This window comes from Lepidochelys olivacea (genome assembly GCF_965140295.1).
Source record: "Lepidochelys olivacea isolate rLepOli2 genome assembly, chromosome: 3".
NCBI classification, from domain to species: domain Eukaryota; kingdom Metazoa; phylum Chordata; order Testudines; family Cheloniidae; genus Lepidochelys; species Lepidochelys olivacea.
The window spans coordinates 31,126,594-31,151,452 of record NC_140413.1 but is presented as its reverse complement, the minus strand read 5'-3'; the positions used below and the strand labels follow the sequence as shown (position 1 = coordinate 31,151,452).

General features: G+C 44.3%; 1 long non-coding RNA gene across 3 annotated transcripts; it reads left to right on the top strand.

The window, feature by feature from the left end:
- Positions 1–1,860: 1,860 nt before the first annotated feature.
- LOC311518363 lies at positions 1,861–23,871 on the top strand. Of its 3 annotated transcripts, none has more exons than XR_014710958.1 (7): positions 1,861–2,161; positions 2,417–3,494; positions 8,256–8,347; positions 10,939–11,066; positions 16,032–16,136; positions 22,208–22,256; positions 23,704–23,871. It is a non-coding gene; the product is annotated as an uncharacterized lncRNA (long non-coding RNA). The 3 variants fall into 3 exon arrangements; XR_014710959.1 differs by having other exon boundaries at positions 1,862–2,161; positions 10,939–11,081; XR_014710960.1 differs by having other exon boundaries at positions 1,862–2,161; positions 10,939–11,084.
- The last annotated feature ends 988 nt before the right edge of the window (positions 23,872–24,859 follow it).

The following is a 24,859-nucleotide window of genomic DNA, read 5'->3' as shown; positions in this document are numbered from 1 at the left end:
AACCTGTCATTATAACATAGTCCTTCTTTCCCTTATCTCTTCTAGCACGGTGGTTCCCAGCCTTTAGGGGGTAGCCATGAGAATCTCTTATCATTTACATACCACTGTACAGTCTGGCCACACCAATGCAATTATGTTCACTTCCATGGTACTGAAGGGTACTGAAGGTACAGTTTACTTCTAGATCTTCAAAGCCCTGTAAAAGCATCAACCAAGCAAGCCTTCACAACAGCCCTATGTGAGACGGAAGTAAGATGTATTTCCCCTGTGGGAAGAAGGCTAAACTTTTCCAATGTGGGGTCCTAAATTGCCTGATTTTGACATGCTGAGCACCCACAGCTGCTGTTGACTTTGGGTGCTCAAGGCTTCAATACGGATTTAGGGGACTATCTTTAGGCCCCTGTGCTTGAAAATTTTGGCTTAGGTGACTCGTTCTAGGCCAGCGGTGAGTCGGTGACCAGGGCAGGGGCTTGAGGTACCTAGTCCCATGCACAATCCAATTGTATGTGCTGCCTCTCTGCTGAATCCACTGGCCAGATCCCAAACCGGCAGAAATTGGCATTGCTCCTCTGAATTAAATGGGGCAGATCCCAAGCTGGTGTACATTGGCACAGTGATACTGAAGTCAATGGGGCTGTTCCTCAGCATAGCTTCACTGCAATCAGTTGATGATCCGGCCCAATTTGTAAGAGGTACCAGCCAGTGCCCACCATTCAGTTCCTATCAGTGGCGTATGAGCTGTTCCAAACCTCAGCCTGGGATCGGTTTGTGCTCTGCTGTGAATTAGATCGTTCACTGAATGGGAGGCATGCAGTGGTGGGGCACAAGGGCCCAGGGCCAAGACTCACCATTTTGGTAGGGGAGAGAAACTGCCTAGTGCAGGGGTGGCCAACCTGAGCCTGAGAAGGAGCCAGAATTTACCAATGTACGTTGCCAAAGAGCCACAGTAAGACATCGGCATCCCCCCACCAGCTCCTGCACCCATGCTCCCAGCACCTCCCGCCCAGTGGCAGCCTCACTGATCAGCGCCTCCCCCTCCCTCCCCGCATCTCCCGATCAGCTGTTTCGTGGCGTGCAGGAGGCTCTGGGGGGAAAGGGGGAGGAGCAAGGGCACTGCAGGCTCAGAGGAGGGAGCAGGGAGGGATGAAGTGGGGGCAGGGCCTGTGGCAGAGCCAGGGGTTGAGCAGTGAGCAGCCCCCGGCACGTTGGAAAGTTGGGGCCTGTAGCTCCAGCCCCGGAGTCGGTGCCTATACAAGGAGCCGCATGTTAACTTCTGACGAGCCGCACATGGCTCCGGAGCCACAGGTTGGCCACCCCTGGCCTAGTGAATCAGCCACAAAAGCCTGCAATTCCAGTTTCTAAACAGCAGGAAATCTCTGCTCTGGCACACATCCCTGGGTGACATCAGGTAGGCGTATAATGCTTACACTGCATCAGAAATAACACTCCTGCAATCTGATAGAACAAACAGGCCTTTTGAAACCAAACCCCCTTTTTAAGTGGTGGTGGTGGAAAAATTAAATTCCTGTTTTGTTCATGTCACTGGAGTCCCAGTGCTGCAGGGGATAAATTTACTCACGCCCCAGCAGAGGCGGAATGTATCCCCTTTTATGTTTACATTAAGTATCCACATGCTGGGCTGTACGCTTGACCCGTTTTTCAGGACAACCCCATATAAAACGTACAGCACGTATTTGCAGTGCTGAGCCTGAGAACACCGAGCTGCTGTCTTCACTTCCAAAGCCTGCCAGTTATCCTTCAAAACCACCTCCCCTTTGTTAGGAGACAGCCTGCCCTGTTCTCAGGTTCATTTCTACTTGGCAGCTATTGAGACAGCATGGCCGCCCCGCTCTTTGCTTTGACCTTTCCCCTACTTTCAAGCTGTAGACTCTGAACGTTTGCTTTGGTAGCATTTACAGGAGTTGCATGTCACATCTGTTGTAACTCATGTCTCTGCATCTGGAAAGCTTAGCTTGGAGTGCCTGAGCTATCCAACAGATCTGCCACCCAGGATAGTTTTCCTATTTCAGCCTGCAGAGTAATTCACTCCATATTTCCTGTAACTATGTTATGAAAATAGTAGGATCATTCTTGAATATGCTGCTCATTGGTTTTGGGACATAACTTGAAGTCACCAAGCAAAATGCGAAGTCGAGCCAAGGTAATAAATATCGCACTGGTTGCTGTTCAGAATAATGGATTACAGCAGCGGTTCTCAAACCCTAGCAACCCAAGGACCCCCATTTTGATTTAAAAGTTTTTAAATCCCATTTGTGGACCCCCCAAGCCGGCTTCTAATTTTCCTCGGGGGTACTCAACCTCCACTCAGCCCCAGGCACTGTCCTGCCCCCATCCACCCCTTCTGCCACGGCCCCACCTCTTCCCACCTTGATTAATTTCTGTGCTTTATTTTCAGAAATGATGTGAAACCCCACATACACCTCATGTTGGAGCTGGAGGCACCATGCAAAAAATCCACATTTGATGGCATCAGGTTGTGTGGTCAGTGAATGGATGATGTCATGAACAATCCCATCCTGATGCCCAGCACCTTGCAAGTGTGTGACGTAATGGAGCTAACAGTGCTGCACTAAGGGGAAGCCATGTTTCCCGAACATGTTTCCCTACAGCTTTTACTATGCCCCCTGGTTACAAGGAGAAAGGGAGGATCCTGGAGAAAATGTTAACCACTTCAAGGTGGAGGAAAAAGCAAAGGGCACAGAAAATCCAACAGTGCAAACTAGGTGTGAGGCGTATCACTACCATGTTGAGTCCTGCCCGTGATCACCGGTGATCCCCAGGGGAGCTCCACCCAGCTCGTTATGTTTTATTATTTCTTCTGGACTATTTTGCAAGCTGTTTTGGGCTGTCAAATAGTAGCCCATCTTGTGACTCGGAGGCCACATACCGCTTTTGCTCTGTGCAGTCTTCATGGATGTGAAGGCCAGAAGGGGCCATTCTTATTATGGGGGCCGACCAACTGCATAAAGCCATAGATTTCGCTCAGTGGTTCCTACATCTTGTTCTCACTGAGATCAGTAGAAAGACATTGTGTGGCCTGCAGCAGGGATTCTCAAACTATATTCCACAGAGCACTCCCATGTGGTGCGCAGAGTTGTCTCTGTCACAGTTCTTATTTTTCAAAGTGACTCTTTGTACTAGCTGTAGCCTAGTCCAAAGCTCTGAGAGCCTGCTTCCGATAATGTCACTCACATTCAGAAACCCTTTACTCCACAAGTGATCTCATTGATAAGGGGACATGTCATAAATATAAAGGGAAGGGTGAACACCTTTAAAATCCCTCCTGGCCAGAGGAAAAACCCTTTCACCTGTAAAGGGTTAAGAAGCTAGGATAACCTCGCTGGAACCTGACCAAAATGACCAATGAGGAGACAAGATACTTTCAAAAGCTGAAGGGGGGGAGAAACAAAGGCTCTCTCTGTCTGTGTGATGCATTTGCCGGGAACAGAACAGGAATGGAGTCTTAGAACTTAGTAAGTAATCTAGCTAGATATGCGTTAGATTCTGTTTTGTTTAAATGGCTGATAAAATAGCTGTGCTGAATGGAATGGATATTCCTGTTTTTGTGTCTTTTTGTAACTTAAGGTTTTGCCTAGAGGGATTCTCTATGTTTTGAATCTAATTATCCTGTAAGGTATTTACCAGATTTTACAGAGGTGATTCTTTTACTTTTTCTTCTATTAAACTTCTTCTTTTAAGAACCTGATTGCTTTTTCATTGTTCTTAAGATCCAAGGGTTTGGGTCTGTATTCACCTATGCAAACTGGTGAGGATTTTTATCAAACCTTCCCCAGGAAAGGGGGTGTATGGTTTGGGAGGATTTTGGGGGGGAAAGAAGTTTCCAAGCGGACTCTTTCCCGGTTATATATCTGTTAGACGCTTGGTGGTGGGAGCAATAAAGTCCAAGGGAAAAAGGAAAATAGTTTGTACTTTGGGGAAGTTTTAACCTAAGCTGGTAAAAATAAGCTTAGGAGGTTTTCATGCAGGTCCCCACACCTGTACCCTAGAGTTCAGAGTGGGGAAGGAACCTTGACAGGACACTAGTAAAGTAAGGAACTTATGAGTAAGAATATCAAAATCTGACCATCCTGCTTGGTTGCTGCCCATCTCATTTGGCTATATGTTAGGTGGTTTGATGTAAATTCAACCATGATTACATTTCTCACTTTAAAATTGGGTGCGGGTAGGACCCACAAACACCCAAAAAGATAGAATTCCCTCCACCCTGAGGCATTAGGGTGGAGGGAACTACATGCAACAAAGGGAGACACAGTGCTTACCTATGTCAAGTCCTGTACCCGGGGAGAGGAAATGAACTGCACAGCTATGAAGTGAGGTGGATGTAACCCATCGTATTAAACTGTATTGTTGTTTTTTTTTAAAATGTGTCCTTTTGTAATATTGTCCTTGTATCATGTTTTCATGTAACCAACAGTTGCCAGGGTGCTGGTGTGGAATCAGAAGCTGGGAAATCTGTCAGAATCTCTGTCTATCATGAGTTAGTGCATATTAAAAATAGCGTTGTACAGGAAGGTAGTGCAAAAGCACCACTTATGGTTTTACGGTATGTAATGACCCCCTCTACAAATGATCCAGGCCCAGTGCTTTCAGGCAATAAGAAGAATTTTGCCATCTCTTCACTAAGGTTTCTGAGAACCAAGCTGAAGTGGATCTTTTGGTTCGTATAAAGAAATTGTTACCCCTTTTGACCCATGTAGTTAGCCAAAATTTGGGGTCTTGTGGGTTATATCTTTTAAGAGGAGAAAAATGATAATGGAGTTAAGGTATGTTTTTATGTAAATTCTATGTAAATAAACAGGATTGCATCAAAGTCTTGTTCACCTGAACACAGTAGGACTCAAACAAGACAGTTTCTTTGCTCACAGTTCCATGTCTCTTTCCAGTCAGCACTCTTCCCAAAAGCTCTCTCTCATAGCTTTCTTGCAGAGTCACATTACAAGTGCTTCTCTGGCTGTGTGTCAGGCTTCCTTGCTGCCTCCTGTGTGTGCTTCTGTGGTGTTTCTGCTCTCTCTCGCTCTCCCTGTCACACACCCCCGCAATCAAATCAAATCCCCTGCATCTATGTTTTTTATCAGATGCCTGGGAAATGCCATTACCCAGGCTTGCTTGTGCTCTAGTCATTAGGTGGTGGTTTTCCATTGTGTTAGCTTTCCCTAAACAAAGGGGCACTTAATTATTCCCTCATTTTAGCCTGAATGGAAGGTGCCTATCATTCCCAACAGCTTCAATGAGGCAGTGTGATTTCCCCTACCCTCCTCCCCAGCATTACAATCTCAACCCCCGTGTTTTGAACAAGCCAGGTGAAACCTCTGTTAGTGGGTGGGGGGAGAGGTGAAATATGGCCACAGCAAGCTTGCACTGCACTACTGTGATGTAGTAGATGTGAAGTTTGAATTGGGATAAATCAGCATGTTTTTGAGCACATCTGGATTTTGCCCCACAAGCAGTCCTAAGAAAAATCTGACAGAGTTGTTTATTGGAGATGTAACAATGAAGTAAATGTGCCCAGGGGGCAGGTTGTACAGGCAGGAGTAGTCTCAATGCTATCCAAAGGGACTCCGAAATTAATGCAGCCGTGCACCAGAAGTGGTAAATAGTCACAGAGTTTATTATTTTTAAACTGTAACACATCAGTCTTAGCAAGCAGGTTTGGTTGTCACTAAAACAAGGAACTGAAAATTAGTTAATGCTCATAGAATGTTAAGGGCCAAAATTCACCCGGTCAATGAACAGTTTGTGGTATTGTCTGTGTGGAAGGAACCAGATCACCTTATAATCACCACTGTCTTGTGCACTGCAAGGGTGACTTAAGAAACACAAGCTCAAATGGACTCAAGGCCTTTTTAATAAACACTAAGCATAATTCTGCTTTAGAGTCACATGGTAGATCTTAGTGTCAACAGTGTGCTCTCCCTACAGTTGTAGATCTTACAGTCGTGTTCTCATCTCAATGGAAGGGAGATCTCCATGAAGGAGGAGGACACATGTTGGAGTTGACGTTTACCATGGGGTTCCAAGGACAGAGTTTTTCTCAGACTTTCTGTCCTGTCCCCGCTGTCCTCAGCATAGGCTCTTTGCTCTGGCATTCTCCAAAGGGACTTCCCTGGCATAGTGCCTCCTTGGGGGTTTTCAGCTCCCTTCATGCTTGCCATTGTCCTTTTCAGCTGCAGTGGAAGATGATTATTTTTGGTGTGGCTCCTTCTTAGCTTTAAATTTCTGCTACAAGAAAGCTGAGATGGAGGGGGAAACATTCCTAGGGCTGGGGGAGAAATGGAAGAGCAAAGTGATGTTAATTTCTCTACCCCCAAAGAACGAGGAGAGCAGAAGAGAGAGAATAATGGGAAGCTTGAAGGCTAGGGAAAGTGGAGCAGGGGAAAGCAAGACAACTCGGATTTTGTAGGGAGAAAAAGGGACACAGGACAGAGGCTGAGGCATTCACGGTGTGACGCATGGCTAGAAAGTGTTAAACATCCTGCAAAATAAATGGCTCAAATTCAACCCTTAAATACCTGTGGGGAGATAATGTTTGTGTTTTTGCATATTTACATGTGTATATGGGTAATGGTAAATGATATAATCAACCGTCCCTGTCTATGCTGTATTCTGATAATTCAGAGATCAAAATAACATCCTAGCATTTAAATGAATTGTAAACACGGACTATCTTTGTATTCATCTCTCTTTGAAATGTATAGCAAATCATCTGTGAATGGTTTCAGAGTAACAGCTGTGTTAGTCTGTCTTTGCAAAAAGAAAAGGAGTACTTGTACTTCATCGGAGTGAGCTGTAGCTCACAAAAGCTCATGCTCAAATAAATTGGTTAGTCTCTAAGGTGCCACAAGTACTCCTTTTCTTTTTGCATCTGTGAATGGTGGAGGAACAAGCCAATTGCCTTATGTTAATTCATATAGCTAAGTATGGGTGATGGACCTCCTTCAAAGTCATCCTAATTACCTTTAGTTCCCAGAGGAATTCCAGCTTGTCAAAGAGGACCTGAACTTGTATAAAAGATCCTTCAGTCCTGATCCTTTTCATCTTAGATCTGCTTAAGGTTTCATGCATGTGAAGCCTAAGCCATAAGGACTGAGATCCCAGTTCTAATTTGATCGCCCTGAAACATAAACATTGGACTATAACCTGTGGACTATTTCTGAAAGAACTCTTTGCTACTACAAAGGTCACCATCTCTGCTATGAATCTGAATCTTAAGAATTTGCACTCATGTCTGTATGTATATTGATCTTTTAACCATACTTTCTCTTTTGTTTTTTAATAAAATTTAGTTTAGTTAATAAGAATTGGCTATAGCATGTATTTGGGTAAGATCTGGAATATTCAATAACCTGGGAGGTAATGTGTCCGATCCTTTGAGACTGGTAGAACCTTTTATTTTATATGATGAAATAAGATTTTCAGAAATCATCATATTTGACATGGGCACTGTTGTCAGATGCCACCGGTGTGGTGCTCTGCTCTTGCTCTATGTTGATATAAGTCGGCTGTGTGTGTGCGTGTGTCCCCTCTCTGTGCTGCCCCGGCCTTGCAGATTGCTGGCACAGCAGACCCCTAGAGAACCCCCAATGACCCCAGACTCCAGTAAGGTACGAAGGCACGTCGGCCTGGTTTATTGTTGAAGAGAAACACAATCTCTAGCTCCCCGGATTATATATCTACAGTTTGTTGCTAGTCCCTATATGCTCCCTGACAATGGACACAGCTCAGTCAGTGGCAGGACTTTCCACTGCCCCCTAGGCTGGACAGAGACACCGCCCTAGGGATGTATTCTTATACACAGGTACAAACAAGTTACATAACACTCCTGACATCTTGAGGTGCAACCCCTTTACGTAACAGTGCACCACCCTTCTATGCAGTAAGGTGCCGCCTCTCACATTGTACATGTTGGTTCGAACAAAACAACTCTATCCATCATACTAGCCTTTTGCCCCTGTCCTTGTTATTTATGTGGACGGTATAAGAATGTTCTTGTACCATTTGTGTATGGCTCTGATATCCAATACACTTTAGATATATGTTTGTGCAACAGCATATATTTAGGCAACATCAGCCCTTTCCTTGCCAGCTTCTGTGAGCAGGGCCTGCCTCTGGCTCTCAGCTTAACTTTGCTTTATGTTAGCAAAGTCTTGACCATTACTTTAACTCAGGCCTTAGGTCTCATACCAGGCCTCTGATACCAAGGGTTTATGTTTCAGGGCCTCATCTTACTACAGGTACCTGGATGGAGTCCTGAGGCTGGATCACTTTAAGGGAACTGTGTTGTTTGGACTTCTGAGTAATCAGTAAGGTAATAAAGAAGCTGTTTTATGCTGGCTTGGTAAATCTAAGTTTTGGAATAGCGACCAGTTTTTTGGGGATGGCTCCATTCTTTGCAGTTCACCCTAATTGAGTGACCACAGCTGGCCCTCACTGGGACCTGGGTCACACATGGACAGGAGGAGAAGGGGGAAGGAGTCATTAGTGGGGTGGCAGGGGCAGACAACAGGATCAGAATACCAGTGAGGTAGTAGGTAGCCAAGCATCACCCAACAGGATGCGAGAGATGGAAAGAGGGACACAAGGCTTAAAAAGGTCTCGGTGTCCTAGAACTGACCCAAAAGAACAAGAAGGGCAATTTTCCATTGTGGTTCTTGGAACAGGTTGAGCAACCTCCTTGTTCAGCCAAGAAGAGCCCCTTTCTAAGGAGGGTGGCCTCCCTGAGTGCGCTTACTACCATTGTCTGAGGTTGTTTAATGCTGTGGGAAAAACTGGGAAGTGGGGAGAATGCTGTGTGTTTTTACCTGTGCACAGAGTCTGGGTGCTGACCCCACCATGCAGTGATCCACAGGTATTCTGTGTAATGTGAGAGAGCAGGACTTGGCATTTGGAACAAACTAAACAGGTTGTCAAAACAAATGGCCTGTGTAAGTTTCCTTGCAATAACTCATGTGGGAAGGATGAATTGCCTAGCTATTTGAGTACATATGAACCTTGATCAAGAAACAGGCCAACGACAACTAAACAAAAAGCAGATAAGAGCCTGGGATCAAACACGCCCACGTTTTAGAGAGCCGTGAGCTCAGTGACAGCCAAACAGACCAAACAAGATGAGGGACCAAATTCAGCCCTCCAATAAGCAACTGTCCTCGGCAGAGTTGCACCCTTTACACCAAGGATGATTTTGGCCCTGTGGTGTTTGAATTGGCATCCCACAACAGTCACTAAAATTGAATCACAGAGAAAGTAACCTGGAGCCTGTTGCAGAAGCAGCAAGGTATATCCTTAGCATTTATATAAATCCTTGCCTGTGTACAACTGGCAGGAGCAACCCTACCCCATCAGGGTGACTCAACATTGAGCTGGAGAGCCCCTGCCCCTCCCCGCAGGAGCTGGCGTGGGTTAGCCTACAGCGCCATCCACATTCTCTCTGATAACACAATTGCCAATTAGTAACAATGGCTTTGGTGGCGGCTTTTGGGAAGTGGCTGATTCCCTGAGAACTGAGCTCTCCAAACTCATTTCACAGCTGCCACCAAACAGTTACCAGAGGATTACTCTTTACAACCACTGCTGATCTAGGTGGGGGCTCTGAGCCACCATGCGAGGTATATCAATGCTCTGAGCCATTCTGTCTCTATGACAACACTTTTATTGATGACGTGCTATCAGCCTGGGTTGTGACCCGTACATCCATTCTCCCCTGGCGCACACCTAAATGTCTCATTAGCTATTCCTACTTTAAGTTGTGCTGGGTCAGTGGAGAATGGAAGTTCTGTTCAAAGGGAGAACATACATTGAGGGAGGGTAACGGCTGCAACTTGGATTGTGTGGAAAGGGGAGGTGACCTGATCCATGATTTCTCACAGACTCCCTTTGTTTGTGTTGATTTCAGTTGGGGAAGAGAAGTAGATAGGGAAGGAATTTGTTTTTGTTGTAGCGTAAATTCACTTCATGAAAGCGGTTGAGAGACACTGATTTAATCCTGGGCTCCTTAAAATAAATCTGACGCCCTCCTGTTGAAGGAAGGGATGGGATGGGATGGCTGTCGACAGTATCTCATGGCCAACAATGGAGCCTACCCCCACCAGCCATTTCCATGGACATATGATTGTTTCCATATACTTCTATTAGTATTTTACTTATTAATTGTATTCTATTAACACCCAGAGGTTTGGGACCTCGTTGCGCTAAGTGCTGTACCAACATACAGGAGGACACAGTCTGTGCCCTAAAATAGCTTTCAATCTACTGTGAGATAATATGCAACAAATGCTAGGAGTGTAGAACCAATACAACTCAATTTGATAAAATCTCTTTGTGTAGACACAACCTTACCCTAGGGTTTGAAATAGTGCTAGTGCCTTTCAAGCAAGAACCATTTTTCAATATGGCTTTGACTAATATGGTTTGAACTCTAGTGTTGAAGTCCCATCTACACTGTAGCAGCTACCTTACTGAACAACCCAGCTCAAACTCATTTTAGCCCTGTTTCTCAAACTGCAACCAAGTCCTCACCAGGCAGCTGTAAAATGGGAGTTGGGAATGCATTTCCTGTCAGCCAGCCTACAAGAGACCATGCAAGTGGCATCATATCAATCCTAGAGCATTTGCCACACATCAGAATGGAAGGGGCAGAGCGTTACGCTTTTAGTCTCTCTTCAGGTAGGAGTTCAGAGCAGAGCACTAATTCCAGTACACTGTGAGCTAGGGATATTCTTAGATTTTCCTGAGCATGTATTGGGCTCCATGAGTGACAACAAGTTGTCCAAACTACTGGGTTCAATGTTGATATAAAAGACAGTGGTAGACTTAGGGGTAGTGGGGCAGCAGGAACATTTAAAACTCAACCTTCACTGCCCCAGCAGTCTTCAGTAATCCTGGTATCTTCTTATGTTTCAGATAAAAGCTTCTGTGTTACCAGAATCCCTTCAGATGTAAAGTTTTAATGGACAACCCTTGTACCAGGCCTCAGCTGCAGCGACACAGGACACAATTCTGACCCTACCTAAAGGAGAACTGCATAAAGTGTACATCAAAAATTGGTAGTAAGCAGTGAAGGACAAATTGGGATGAATCAGTGTCTTTGTATGTAGCCTGAAACGTGCCCGAGCAAGTCCTGAGATAGCCAAAAAGAGAGAGGAAATCTGTCAGTGTTGTTTGTTTAAGATTTAATACAGCATATGGGGTAAAATATGCTCAGGTTTTAGCTAGGATAAACAAAAGTAATATCAGTACCATCCAGAGTAACTGAAAAAGATGAAGACAGCTGCATTTGAGCAGGACAGTAAATATTCTTTTTTATTCTTGTTAAACTTTAAGATGTTTGTATTGGCATCCATGTTCCATTGTCACTAAATCAATAAGAGATAAGAGAAGGAGTAACTGTGGGGAAAGTAGCAGGGGCAGACAAGTGATCGTTATTATTAGTATGATTGTTATTATTATTATTATTGTATTCAGTGTGGTTGTAGCCATGTCAGTCCCAAGATATTAGAGAGACAAGGTGATAACTGAAGAAGAACTCTGTGTAGCTCGAAAACTCGTCTTTCAACAACAGAAGTTGGTCAAATAGAAGATACTACCTCACCCACCTTGTCTCATTATTAATTATTATTATTTTATTTATTATTTATTTGTATTGTGGCAGCACCTGGAATGCCAACCAAAGATCATAACCCCATTGTGCTAGGGACCATATAAACACATAATATGCAACAAATGAAAAATAACAACATAATATTTGTATGATGTCCACATCCATATGAAAATGTAATGTTAGTTTCTTGGATGACGCAAGGAATTGATACTGGATTTCAGGGTTTTTCACTCCGAGATCACTGGTTTGAATACAACCCAAGAAGCTAGTTGCCATAATTGTGGCTGTTAGGTGGGCTACGTGAAATTAATTGGTGGCTTCAGATCAAGTCCTAGAAAACAAGTCCGCATTTAAAAACACCCACCCGATGACTTTTGGCATCACAACCGCTTTGGCAGTGGAACCTGAAAGGCCAAGAACTGAATTTGTTTGGAGAATGAAATACCATCTGGTCAGAATGAGGTTGAGGCCTATTGTTAGGACAGCAGGTGGAAGATTACATTGTTACTTCTCTGGTTCAGCCAACAGTAACTTCAGCCTTCAGAAGTCTCATTACTGTGCTTTTCATATGCACTAGTATTCACTTACAACATATATCTACATACAAGTTTAATTTTTATGTGTGGGGGAAACTTTTCAAGAGAAATTCATTTTGGGCTGAGAAACTGAATAATAATTTCTGCCTTGAGAGAAACAATTTAATAGATGGTTGCACTAATGAATGGATTTCTGTTTATATTGTCAACATTAAGGACAATTAAAGTGTAATGAGCGAGGCAAACAGGTAAAACAAGACAGAAGTACTTTATATTCAGGTGTTGCTTTTTAGAGACAACCATCTTCGAACATTTGGAGGTTATGGGTTAATTGTGGCTAACTCGCCTATTCTAACAGTGGTCCCATCTATAGATTCTTACCTTGATGAATCAATATTTTTAGAGTTTTCTGATCCTTCTTTGAGCAATGAGATACACATGCTTTCTGATCAAGAAATCAAAGTCTATAGTTTGGTTTGTTTGTTTGTTCAAATAGCTTCCAGGAGGTGTGCTCAAGAATTTTGGTTGTGTCTCTGTGACAGCATGCAACAGGCGGCTGATGCAGGTGACAGTAGACGGTTGTGTGAGGGCATTAGAACAGCCATTGGGCTGATAAAGAACAAAACAGCTCCACTGAAAGATCTGGATGGCAATATTATAACTGATAAAGGGAAGCAACTGGAGAGGTGGATTGAACACTATGGAATGATATACTCAAGGGAGCCTGTAGTAGACCGAGTGTTAGACAAATTGCCTGGGTTTGAAGTTATGACTTCGCTGGATGCCAAACCTACACTGGAGGAACTTGAACAAAGCATCAAAAAGATTCCCAACAACAAAGCTTTAGGACTGACTGTTTACCTGCTGAAATCTACAAATGTGCAAAGACTGCATGAAGTGTTGCTACTCTGTTGGAAGGAAAAAACTGTTCTGCAAGATTTTAAGGATGCTTGTTTCATCCTACTCTATTAAAACAAAGGAGACAGAAATTATTGTAATAACCACAGAGGTATATCTCTTCTTCACATAGTGGGAAAAATCTTTAGCTAGACTTCAAACTTTAGCTGAGAGAATATATCCCAAGAGTCAGTGTGGCTTCTGCTCGGGAAAGTCCACCATAGACATAGTCTTCTCTGTAAGACAATTGCAGGAAAAGTGCAGAGAGAAGCGTATTCCACTGTACATGGCTTTTATAGATTTAACAAAAGCCTTTGACGTGGTTCGTCAGTCAGGGCTTTACATTGTTCTGAAGAGGCTTGTGAAATGCTTACACGATAGCATAAAGGCAACTGTAATGTATGAAAACCAAGAGTCTGACTCATTTAACATCAACAATGGAGTGAAGCAGGGTTGTGGACTGTCTTCTACATTGTTTAATATTTATTTCTCATTCCTGCTTCAATATGCGTTCTGTGATGTTCGAAATGGTGTCTATTTTAGCACTAGACATGCTGGAGTTTTGCTTAACATTGGAAGGTTCAGAGCTAAGACGAAGGTGAAGGAGATCATCATGAGGGACCTCTTGTTTGCAGATGATGCAGCCCTTGTGGCTCTTAGTGTTGATGCCCTACAACATCTTATTACCAAGTTCTCTGATTCATGCAAAATATTTGGGCTAGCAATATGCTTGAAGAAGTCTATTATCATGCACCAAGACTCTTCAGAACCAGTTCCAGATATCACCTTATATGGTATTCATCTAGATGTTGTCGACTAATTTTGCTACCTTAGCTCTACTGTTACCAGCGATATAGCTCTTGATGCTGAGCTTACTAGTAGAATTGGCAAAGCAACCAGGAACTTTGGTCTTTTGCAAGACAGAGCCTGGAACAATAACAAATTGTCAACTAAAGTGAAAATACATATTTATGAGAAGTGTTTTATCCACTCTTCTATATGGCTCAGAAACATGGATGACTTATGCCAAACATACCAAAAGACTAAATACTTTTCATATCAGATGCTTGCATAAAATTCTTTGAATAATATGGCAAGACTGGGTGACAAATGTGGAAGTGTTAAATTGTGCTGGTATGTCATTCATGGGAACGTTCATGGGAAGAAAAGGTGGCTTGAACATGTCAATCGAATGCTGGACTACAGGATCCCAAAAAGTGTGCTGTACTCTGAAGCTCGTGAAGGGTCTAGAAAGAGAGGCAGACTGCTGTGCAGATTTCAGGATGTTTGCAAAGATGATTTAGCATCCTTTGGAATCTCTGTGGATGATTGGGAAAGGAGTGCAGAATACTCCTCCAACCAGAGGAGCAGACTTGTAGATGGACTGAGGCATTGTATGGTGGACTAGATCAAGCTTTGTTATGTCCAGCGTCAGAGGAGGAAAGAATCTGCTGTTTGGATTCAGAGTGTGATAGATTACCTCCCCGCCCCCCCCCCCCCACGGGTGCCACCTGACGTACTGAGGTACCAGTGAGCCTGCCTGTTCCACCAGCCTGGGCTCCCTTACACTGTCTTGCTGAGCCAGGCCCTCAAGCCTCCTGTAGCATACACACAGGTAGGGACACACCCAGCTGCAAAAAGACACAGACACTGAAATCAGCACCACATGGGAAGGCTTCAGCTAGAGAGTTGCCCAGCACCCAAGTGCACACCTGTCTGGAGTGTAAACCCCAAATTGTGTTATCTTGCGCTGCACAGAGAACTATACAGCGTAAGCTCATGAAATCCGCCCTCTCTCTCAATGTGGAGGAAGATATGCACAGCTTTATGCCTCCCAGTTATGAATTCCACAAACTGGTTTTAGAGAAAACAAAAACAAGTTTATTAATTACAAAAGATAGATTTTAAGTGATAGGAAACAGATCAAAGCAGATTATCTTAGTAAATAAACAAAAACCACAAACTGAGCTTAACACACTAGAGAGGTAAGATATAAATTAGCAATTCACACCTTGAGTGATAAACAGGCTGGCAGACTCTTAAGGCACAAGCTGCCTTGGCTTTCCCAGGTTTTCATACACAGGCTAAAGATCCTTCTACCCTGGGACCATCACTTCCCACAGTTCAGTCCTTGCCCCTCAGGTGTTTCCAGGTGTGTTTTTGCAGGGAAAGAGAGGTATCCTCATGATGTCATTGTCCCCCTTTTAAATCTTCTTCCCACTTGCTGGAAAGCTCTTTTTCTGTGACCTGGGTCAAACAATTCCCATTGTGTAGTGCTATCTCTGAGTATTGTATACAGTATACTATTGTATACAGTTCCTGGGGTAATCCTTGTGCTTGTGTGCATTTCCTCATTAAGCAATTAACATTGTTTGGCCTTTTTACTGTTGTACCTGAAAGGCTGCTTGTGGGTGTTTTCAACCTCACAACATGTTTCAGTAACACATACATAACCAAACTTCATCACTTCACATATGATGATAACACACAGTCCAACGAGATATTAATGTCTAGCAGATCAAGACTTTTAGAATGGGGGGAGGGATAGCTCAGTGGTTTGAGTATTGGCCTGCTAAACCCAGGATTGTGAGTTCAATCCTTAGGGGGGCCATTTAGGGATCTGGGACAAAAATTGGGGATTGGTCCTGCTTTGAGCAGGGGGTTGGACTAGATGACCTCCTTAGTCCCTTCCAACCCTGATATTCTATGATACCTCACATAACATACTTTCTACAAAACATATCCTAATTACATGACAGTGGTGAGTGAATATTGGGGTGCCAGGGTGTCACATGGAGCATTGCTAGTTTGTGGGTGTGCCCTACCTGCAGGACGGGACTGTCACTCACAGATCACACTCAGCAGCCATCAAAGACTCATTGGCGCATGTAAAGAGCAATGATGCCATTGGATATTCCTACTTCTCAGAAAGGTTTTGAATTACATCACTCTTTCTTTTCCAGGTGTTAGAAGAAACATGTCTGCGGGGACAAAAGAAAAAAAATGGTGGCACAGGTTTATTTTGCTAGAATCCAGTGGTCAAAATAAACTGGAGCAGGGGTATACAGGTGACTTTTAAAAACATTTTTCTCTTTGAATTTTTATGAGACTTGGACATATATTTCACAATGACACATCGGTTGTATTCTGATCACTTGGACACTGTGTCCAATTCATTTGTTCTTGCCATTTTGCTGGTTTGTTGAATTCAATGCTTCCGCCCGACAGAGGCCATAGCGAAGGGAAAAGAGGGGCAATTTTTTTACTTTCTAATTTTGGGAGGGGTGGGATGAAAGGACAGCATTCTTGTCCTAGGGCATCAGAAAGGATTAATTCATCACTGTCCACCCCTACTCTCCTCCTAAGGAACTGGCATACATATGTCTCACAAAGGTGGGGAGGTTAGTAGTCTGGAGGCCAGACTTGGGATTCAGAAACATCCACTATGTTATTTGATGTCCCCAAATAATAAATAAGGGCTCCCTTTCAGCTGGGCTCTGAAAGATGACATGACAATGAGGGTGGAGTGTACATTGTTTGAATTCCTTTTCCCTCTTATTTATTTTCAGCTGCTCCATTTCTCTCTTTCAGCACTTCTATGGCATTTCCCTCTCTGGGATGTTGCTGGGTAGAATAGTATATATAAACAGAGGAACATTTAAGGAACAGGGGAAGGCAAAGTGGTCCTTTGGGATCTATCTTTATTAACCCTCAGAGCTGTGCCCACACAGGGCCTTACCTTCAAGTTAGACCAGAACTCTGTGGCTTGTGCTCTGGTTTTAAATTCAGAGACTTCTCTGATGCTGGATATTCCCTGGAGAGCTGGGATGCTCCCCCAATCCCTTCCCAACTACTCCCATGATCTTCTCTGATATTTCTCATGGATTCTCTGAGCTGCTTCCTTAGCCTTCTCACCATGCCCAGCCCATTCTGCAGCCCTAACGCCTGCACCTCTCACTCTTTTCGACAACCAGCTTCCCTTTCTACTCTGATGCTGCCGTGTCCTAAAAGCCATCTTCGCTCCACCACTCACTTTCTTGCAGTTTCTATAAAAAGAAAAGGAGTACTTGTGGCATCTTAGAATCTAAATTTGTTAGTCTCTAAGGTGCCACAAGTACTCCTTTTCTTTTTGCGGATACAGACTGACATGGCTGCTACTCTGAAACTTGCAGTTTCTATGACTCCCTCCCTCTAGCAAGGGTGAAGTTTATTGGAAGGTTTCCAAAGAGATCTCAACCTTTGCTTTCTGAAAAGGATGTGTAATGAGGTCCAGTCACCACTGTGGCACCTCCTTGTGACCATGTGTGGGGAGTAGCTCCATTCAAGTCTGATACCCCCTACTGGTGGTTGCTCACACCACGTTTCTCCTCAGACCTCCAGCCACGTCACTGTACAGTCCTCTCTTTCTGGGGTATCAAAGTCCCACTGGGTCAGCTGTCCACATGCAGTTCCAGACAGTCTTCTGCACCAAGGCCAGGTTCTATGCCACATCCCAAGCAACTGATAGGAGAACCCGGGCGCACCCACTACTCTGGGTTCCAGTCCAGGGACTTTGTCTAGGAACTGTGGTCTGCTTGCTCACAGACCCTGCTGCTATTTCCCTGGACTCCTTCCTATTCCCCTGCTCTATTCTCTGCCCCCCTTCTCTGGGTTTAACAACCCAAACTCTCTCTTCCCAGGGAGTAAACATAGATTACTCCTTTCTTTGTCTTCTTGCCAGACACCTCCCATCTCCCAGGAAGTGACTACAGACTTCCCCTCCAGGCCCCTTCTTTTGTCCTTTTTTTCCCTGTCATTTTATGGTGTGGCAGCCTCTATGGTGCGCAGGTCCTAAGATTGATCCTTGGGGAACACCACGTTAGCCCTCTCCATTCTGAAAATTTACCATTTAATCCTACCCTTTATTCCCTGTCTTTTAACCAGTTCTCAATCCATGAAAGGATCTTCCCTCTTATCCCATGACAACTTCTGTAACTTCTGTTTAACATCCTCTAGAGGTACTAGTGGAATGGAAAGAGTGCTCTCATGCCCATATGATGAGACTGCACCATCTGTTTTTTCCCCCCAAATACAGAATGGAGACATTTATTGAACATATCTGCCTTTTCTGCACTATAGGGTTGAAAATGAGGCTCACAGTACCCAGACCATGCATGAACATTTGAGCAATGGGGCTTAGGTTCACACAAAAACTTGAAGAATGGCTGTTTTCTTCCAAAAATCTGTGTGAAAAAGGCAGTTCATGTATGAATAAGACTATCCCCTGTTTGCCACTCAACATTCAGGGGCTTCACAGGCTGTCCCACTGGTAGTGGCTGATGAGGGGCTACACAGTATCAGCAGTCCCTTAGCCACTCCAGCTACATAGAATCATAGAATATCAGGGTTGGAAGGGACCTCAGGAGGTCATCTAGTCCAACCCCCTGCTCAAAGCAGGACCAATCCCCAATTAAATCATCCCAGCCAGGGCTTTGTCAAGCCTGACCTTAAAAACTTCTAAGGAAGGAGATTCTACCACCTCCCTAGGTAACGCATTCCAGTGTTTCACCACCCTCCTAGTGAAAAAGTTTTCCTAATATCCAACCTAAACCTCCCCCACTGCAACTTGAGACCATTACTCCTTGTCCTGTCCTCTTCTACCACTGAGAATAGTCTAGAACCATCCTCTCTGGAACCACCTCTCAGGTAGTTGAAAGCAGCTATCAAATCCCCCCTCATTCTTCTCTTCTGCAGACTAAACAATCCCAGTTCCCTCAGCCTCTCCTCATAAGTCATGTGTTCCAGACCCCTAATAATTTTTGTTGCCCTTCGCTGGACTCTCTCCAATTTATCCACATCCTTCTTGTAGTGTAGGGCCCAAAACTGGACACAGTATTCCAGATGAGGCCTCACCAATGTCGAATAGAGGGGAACGATCACGTCCCTCGATCTACTCGCTATGTCCCTACTTATACATCCCAAAATGCCATTGGCCTTCTTGGCAACAAGGGCACACTGCTGACTCATATCCAGCTTCTCGTCCACTGTCACCCCTAGGTCCTTTTCCACAGAACTGCTGCCTAGCCATTCGGTCCCTAGTCTGTAGCTGTGCATTGGGTTCTTCCGTCCTAAGTGCAGGACCCTGCACTTATCCTTATTGAACCTCATCAGATTTCTTTTGGCCCAATCCTCCAATTTGTCTAGGTCCCTCTGTATCCTATCCCTGCCCTCCAGTGTATCTACCACTCCTCCCAGTTTAGTATCATCCGCAGAGTAGTGGGTTCCACGCCCCTCTAAGGCCTTGTCCAGTCTAGGAAAAAAGTGATGCTTTATTTTTCAATGAGGTTAGTTGGCATGTTCTGCAGCTACACACAGCACTGACTATAGATGTGGTTTCAAATTGTGTTAGGTAGTCATGTACCCAGCTACACTCCTCCAGTAGAGGGGGGATTGCAGCCACTTAGCTCCACTTCAGTCTCCTACCTTCAGGGACGGCACTGGAGGGGGCTTGCGGGGGCTATAGCCACCCCAAAAATTACCTTAGCCTGCCCGTAGCCACCTGGTAGCAGCCACCATGCTCCGGCCACCCAGCTGTGAAGGCAGAGCAGAGAAAGTGGTGGCTGCTGGCGGGGTGTCCAGCTCTGAAGGTGACAGTCCTGCTGCCAGAAGCAGCACAGGAGTAAGCCCAGGCGGAGGGTTCAAGAGCCATAGGCGCCGACTTCTGCGGGCGCCGGCAGGTGCTCAACTCTCCGTCTGCCCCCGGCCCCGCCCTGACTCCAACCCGGTCCCGCCTCCTCCCCCCACCCCGCCCCCATTCAAACCCCTTCCCCAAAGTCCCTGCCCCACCTCCATCCCCTCCCTGTCCAGGGGCTTCGCCTGAACTGACCTGCTCCTGCCCGGGCTTCTGGGCCCTACGCCCATGGTCGCTGCTCCCCAAGGGCTCTGCCAGCCCCGCAGGTGGGTCCCCCAACCCTGGTGGCTGTACCGGCTATGAGCAATCAGAAGGTGGGGAGGAGCTGAGGAGCAGCCAGCCAAGCCTGGGGTAGAGCCTCGGGGTGGGGGGGAAGGAGATGGGGCTGGAACTTACCTGAGGAGGAGCAGGGGCCAGGGCCATTGAGGGGGTGGGGCCTCATGCTGAAGGGGCTGCAGACCCCCCAATTTTCTGTCTAGCTCACCTCAGCCACCCACTATGAAGAGGCTGGCGTTGCCCCTGCCTCCCGGAGTGGAATTTCTGACAGTGGACCACTGCACCCAGGTTACTCCCACAGGGCTGGTGTCACTCTCAGTGGGTCCTAACACTTTTTCATTTGAAATCTAAGAGTGAAACCCCAGCCACACTTCAGTGGGGCCAGGATTTCACCCCAAGTGTCAAAAGTCTCCATGAACATTTGGGGATTCCCTCAAGCTCTGTTCAGTATACAGATACTATTAGGTTTACCTTTGAGAAACACATCTTGTATTCAGCTCAAAATCAATGTAATTATCTTTGTTCCAGTCATATCTAACCATTTTGCCAATTCCATTCGCCAGCCCTTACAATAACAGATGTTGGAAGAAATGATGCTGCTCAACAACTGCTGCCAACTCCCCATTTCCCTCTCCCTCCAAGGCTCACATTAATGTCATTTAAGCCACCACTAGCTGATTCCCAACTAGTATCTTTGAGTCAAACCTTTGATAAGATGTTACTTGAATGATCCCTCCCATGTAAAATGCCTAAAATGTATTTAGGTAAAAGCTATTGAGTAAAAAGTAAAGATATTGGCCAAATAGAATAAAAGACTTAATGATTAAACCACAAAAACATATTTAAATAACGCTGTCAACTTAATCAGACTTTTATCTGAAATGTTTCTCTACTGCTGTTTGAATCTATTTCACTATAAATGAAAGTCATTAGAGAAATTATTTTCTTTATTTTTCCAGTTTATTTTTTGCATTATGGACTTTTCACTCAATCCTCTATGTAGTTATTCAGTTATTTCCCCCTTTTTGTTTGTGTGGATTTTTCAGACAACACCAGGGGATACAGAAATGTTCTTTTAAAAATGGGTAGGTTGAAATTTAAACCCACAAAAATTGGCCAGGGGCAGGGGAGGGCTCAGAACCAAGTGTTCCTGAAATGACTTTTAACTATTTTTTTTAAATGACTAGATTTCAAGTTCAAGGAGTTCCTTTAAGGTACATTTATTATATATGTCTTTGCCACTGCACTTATAGATCTCTGGATATGTTTGTTCTAGGTGAAGAGGTGTTGCAACAAAGCATTGCTGAGAACACAACATGCATTCCTAGTATCCACACAAAACAGCCGGTCAGGTGTTTTTCAGCATTTGTTGGCTCAGCTAGTTATAACAAAGCCACCTAAAGGATTTGGACATGAAATTCCCATCAGTTTTAATAGCAATTCTTTAGGCAGCTTTGAAAATCTCAGCCAACATCTTTAGATCATCTCTAGCACAGCCAGTGCAATCAACAATTTCTCCACAGTGTAGAAAGACACAGACCAGCTATCCTGGTTCCTAATTCCATCACTCAAAATGCAATACTTTGCAGCTAAAAATTACCCGAAAGACCCTGCTTCCAGCAATAATGCTGAGCATTATGGAATAGATGCTTCAGAAGTCCCAGAATCTGCAGGTATAAGCACAGCTGTATGGTGTACTATTACACCGTACAGCTGTGCTTATACCAGGGTGAACACATCCAAATGGTGGTGATGAACCACTGAAGATAAAACATTATAAAACTAATGTACAAAATTCCAGGTAAAATATCCTAATAGCTAACTCCCTCCCCCCACCCCCGCAATGGCTTTAAAACTAGTGATTGCGTTATCAGAGCCCCAAATAAGTTCTAATTGCGTTCCACCCACACTTATCCAAAAGTGCAGCAGATTGTTCTCTTTCTCTTTTTTTTAAAAGACTTCTTTTTGGTTTACTTTCCCAATATTTCTCACTTGTTTCTCCTTGGGCTATGCATTAGAAGAGTCAGCAGTTAATGGCAGTCGTGAAAACGGAGTTACTGTGTGGATACTGGCTGGTGGATACTGTGTTGCTTATTGCCCAGAGGGCATAAAAACAGATTCAGCTCTGTACCTGTGTATTGTTTCCTAATGGTCTGTTGGCCTCAAAATTCTTCCCTCTGCTGTCTTTCTTAGGACATTTGATATACTTTGCCAATCTACTTAACCTGCAAAATCTCATTGGGTGAGTATTTATAATAGGTGGGACTGGTAGAGACACTATTATTAAGATTGCCTAACACTGCCCATTATAAGACTCTATTTTCAGTTGCTTATAACTTTGCCAAACTTTAACAATTTGGGCTGAAATTATCCATGCCAGCTATCTGCCTCAGACTGTCTTTTTTTTTTTTTTTTTTTTGGAAAATTTCACAGAGAGCTAAATTAAGATTGTACAGTCAGCTTTAATTTTGGCATGTCCTAACTTTCGAGTGCTTGACTTTGAAATCTTAATAATGGTCTTTTAATTTAGTTTTTGTGTGTATTAATGTTATTGTTTATTAATATTAGTGTTATTATTATTTTTATTATATAATTATTATAATACTATTATGGGATTGGTAACTGGTTAAAAGATAGGAAACAAAAGGTAGGTATAAATGGTCAGTTTTCAAAGTGGAGAGGTAAATAGTGGTGTCCCCCAGGGGTCTGTTCTGGAACTAGTCCTATTCAACATGTTCATAAATGATCTGGAAAAAGGAGTGGCAAAATTTGCAGATGATACAAAATTACTAAAGATAGTTAAGACCCAGGCAGACAGCGAAGAGCTACAAAGGGATCTCTCAAAACTGGCTGACTGGGCAACAAAATGGCAGATGAAATTTAATGTTGATAAATGCAAAGTAATGCACATTAGAAAGTATAATCCCAACTATACATATAAAAAGATGGGGTCTAAATTAGCTATTACCACTCAAGAAAGAGATCTTGGTGTCATTGTGGATAGTTCTCTGAAAACATCCACTCAATGTGCAGCGGCAGTCAAAAAAGTGAACAGAATGATGGGAATAATTAAGAAGGAGATAGATAATAGGACAGAAAATATCATGTTGCCTCTATATAAATCCATGGTATACCCATATCTTGAATACTGTGTGCAGATGTGGTTGCCCCATCTCAAAAAATGATATATTGGAATTGGAAAAGGTTCAGAAAAGGGCAACAAAAATGATTAGGGGTACGGAACGGCTTCCGTATGAGGAGAGATTAATAAGACTGGGACTTTTCAGCTTGGAAAAAAGACGGCTAAGAGGAGATATGATTGAGGTCTATAAAATCATGACTTGTATAGAGAAAGTAGATAAGGAAGTGTGGTTTACTACTTCTCATAATACAACTAGGGGTCACTAAATGAAATTAATAGGCAGCAGGTTTAAAGCAAATAAAAGAAAGTATTTCTTCACACAACATACAGTCAACCTGTGGAACTCCTTGCCAGAGGATGTTGTGAAGGCCAAGACCATAGCAGGGTTCAAAAAAGAACTAGATAAATTCATGGAGGATAGGTCCATCAATGGCTATTAGCCAGGATAGGCAGGAATGGTGTCCCTAGCCTCTGTTTGCCAGAAGCTGGGAATGAGCGACAGCGAATAGATCACTTGATGATTACCTGTTCTGTTCATTCCCTCTAGGGCACCTGGCACTAACCACTGCTGGAAGACATGATACTGGGCTAGATGAACCCTTGGTCTGACCCAGTAGGGCCATTCTGATGTTCTTATTATTTTTAAGCATGGTTGATGTATTTGGCCCTGTACAAAATATAAATAAAAAGACAGTTCTTGACCAAAGGCATTTTTAGTTCAAGAGGCACAAGTAAGACTCAGTGCATTGGGAAACTCAGAGGAAGGTGGCAATTTTTTTTTAAATTATTATAATTTTATTATTATTATTATTATTTAGTTTTATCTTGGTCTCTGACAATCATTTTTTTAACTGGTGGAGATGGCTGACATGAGTTAGCAAAGGTGGGCTTCACAGAAGAAACAAGTCTTTTTGAGGTGTGAAGGATGTGGAGCTGCTCTATTAAAATGTATGACAACTATCAGAGCGGGCTGGGGCTGGGTTGCTCCACTTCCTGCCACCCGGTGAGTGCAGGGCAGGCCCGACCCTGCACTCACGGGGCGGTGGGAAGTAGAGTGACCCGGCCCCAGCCCATTCTTCTCTGTTCCCCCGGCTCCCAGCCTTGGGGCTTGGGGAACAGGAGGAACTGCCCCACAGCACTTACTGGCAGCACCACTGGGAGCCAGCGGCGTGGAGCAGGCTGTGAGTGGGTCACTCCACTTACCGCCACCAGTGAGTGCAGGGTGGGCCCAATCCCTGCTGCAGTCCTCAGAGGAAGGCCTGGCGTGGGGGCGGGGCTGGGGCGGAGCAGGAGAGGGGGCCATGGGGAAGAGGCGGAGCAGGGGCTGGAGCAGCACACAGCCCCAAGTTTCCTGGTACCCTATGCAGCTGCGTACTTTGCGTATGGGTAGGGACCGGGGAGTGCGAGACGCCCTTTCTGACCTCCTGTATAACACAGGCCATAGAACTTCCCCAGGCAACATACATGTGTATATAGACCTCTGGTTATTTTAAAACCCTTTTTCATCCATGTTATGCTTTGTTCTTACTGTTATGATTAAACAATAAGTGGTCTGAGAAGACACGCTGGTCACTATTTACTGTTGGTTACAAGCTCCTGAGGGGAAAAACTGCAGGTGCCAAACTCAGCTGGACTTGGTAATCAGGGTTGATCCACAAGGTACTGTGGCTCAGGATCCAGTCTGAGAGTGGGAGAATTGCAGG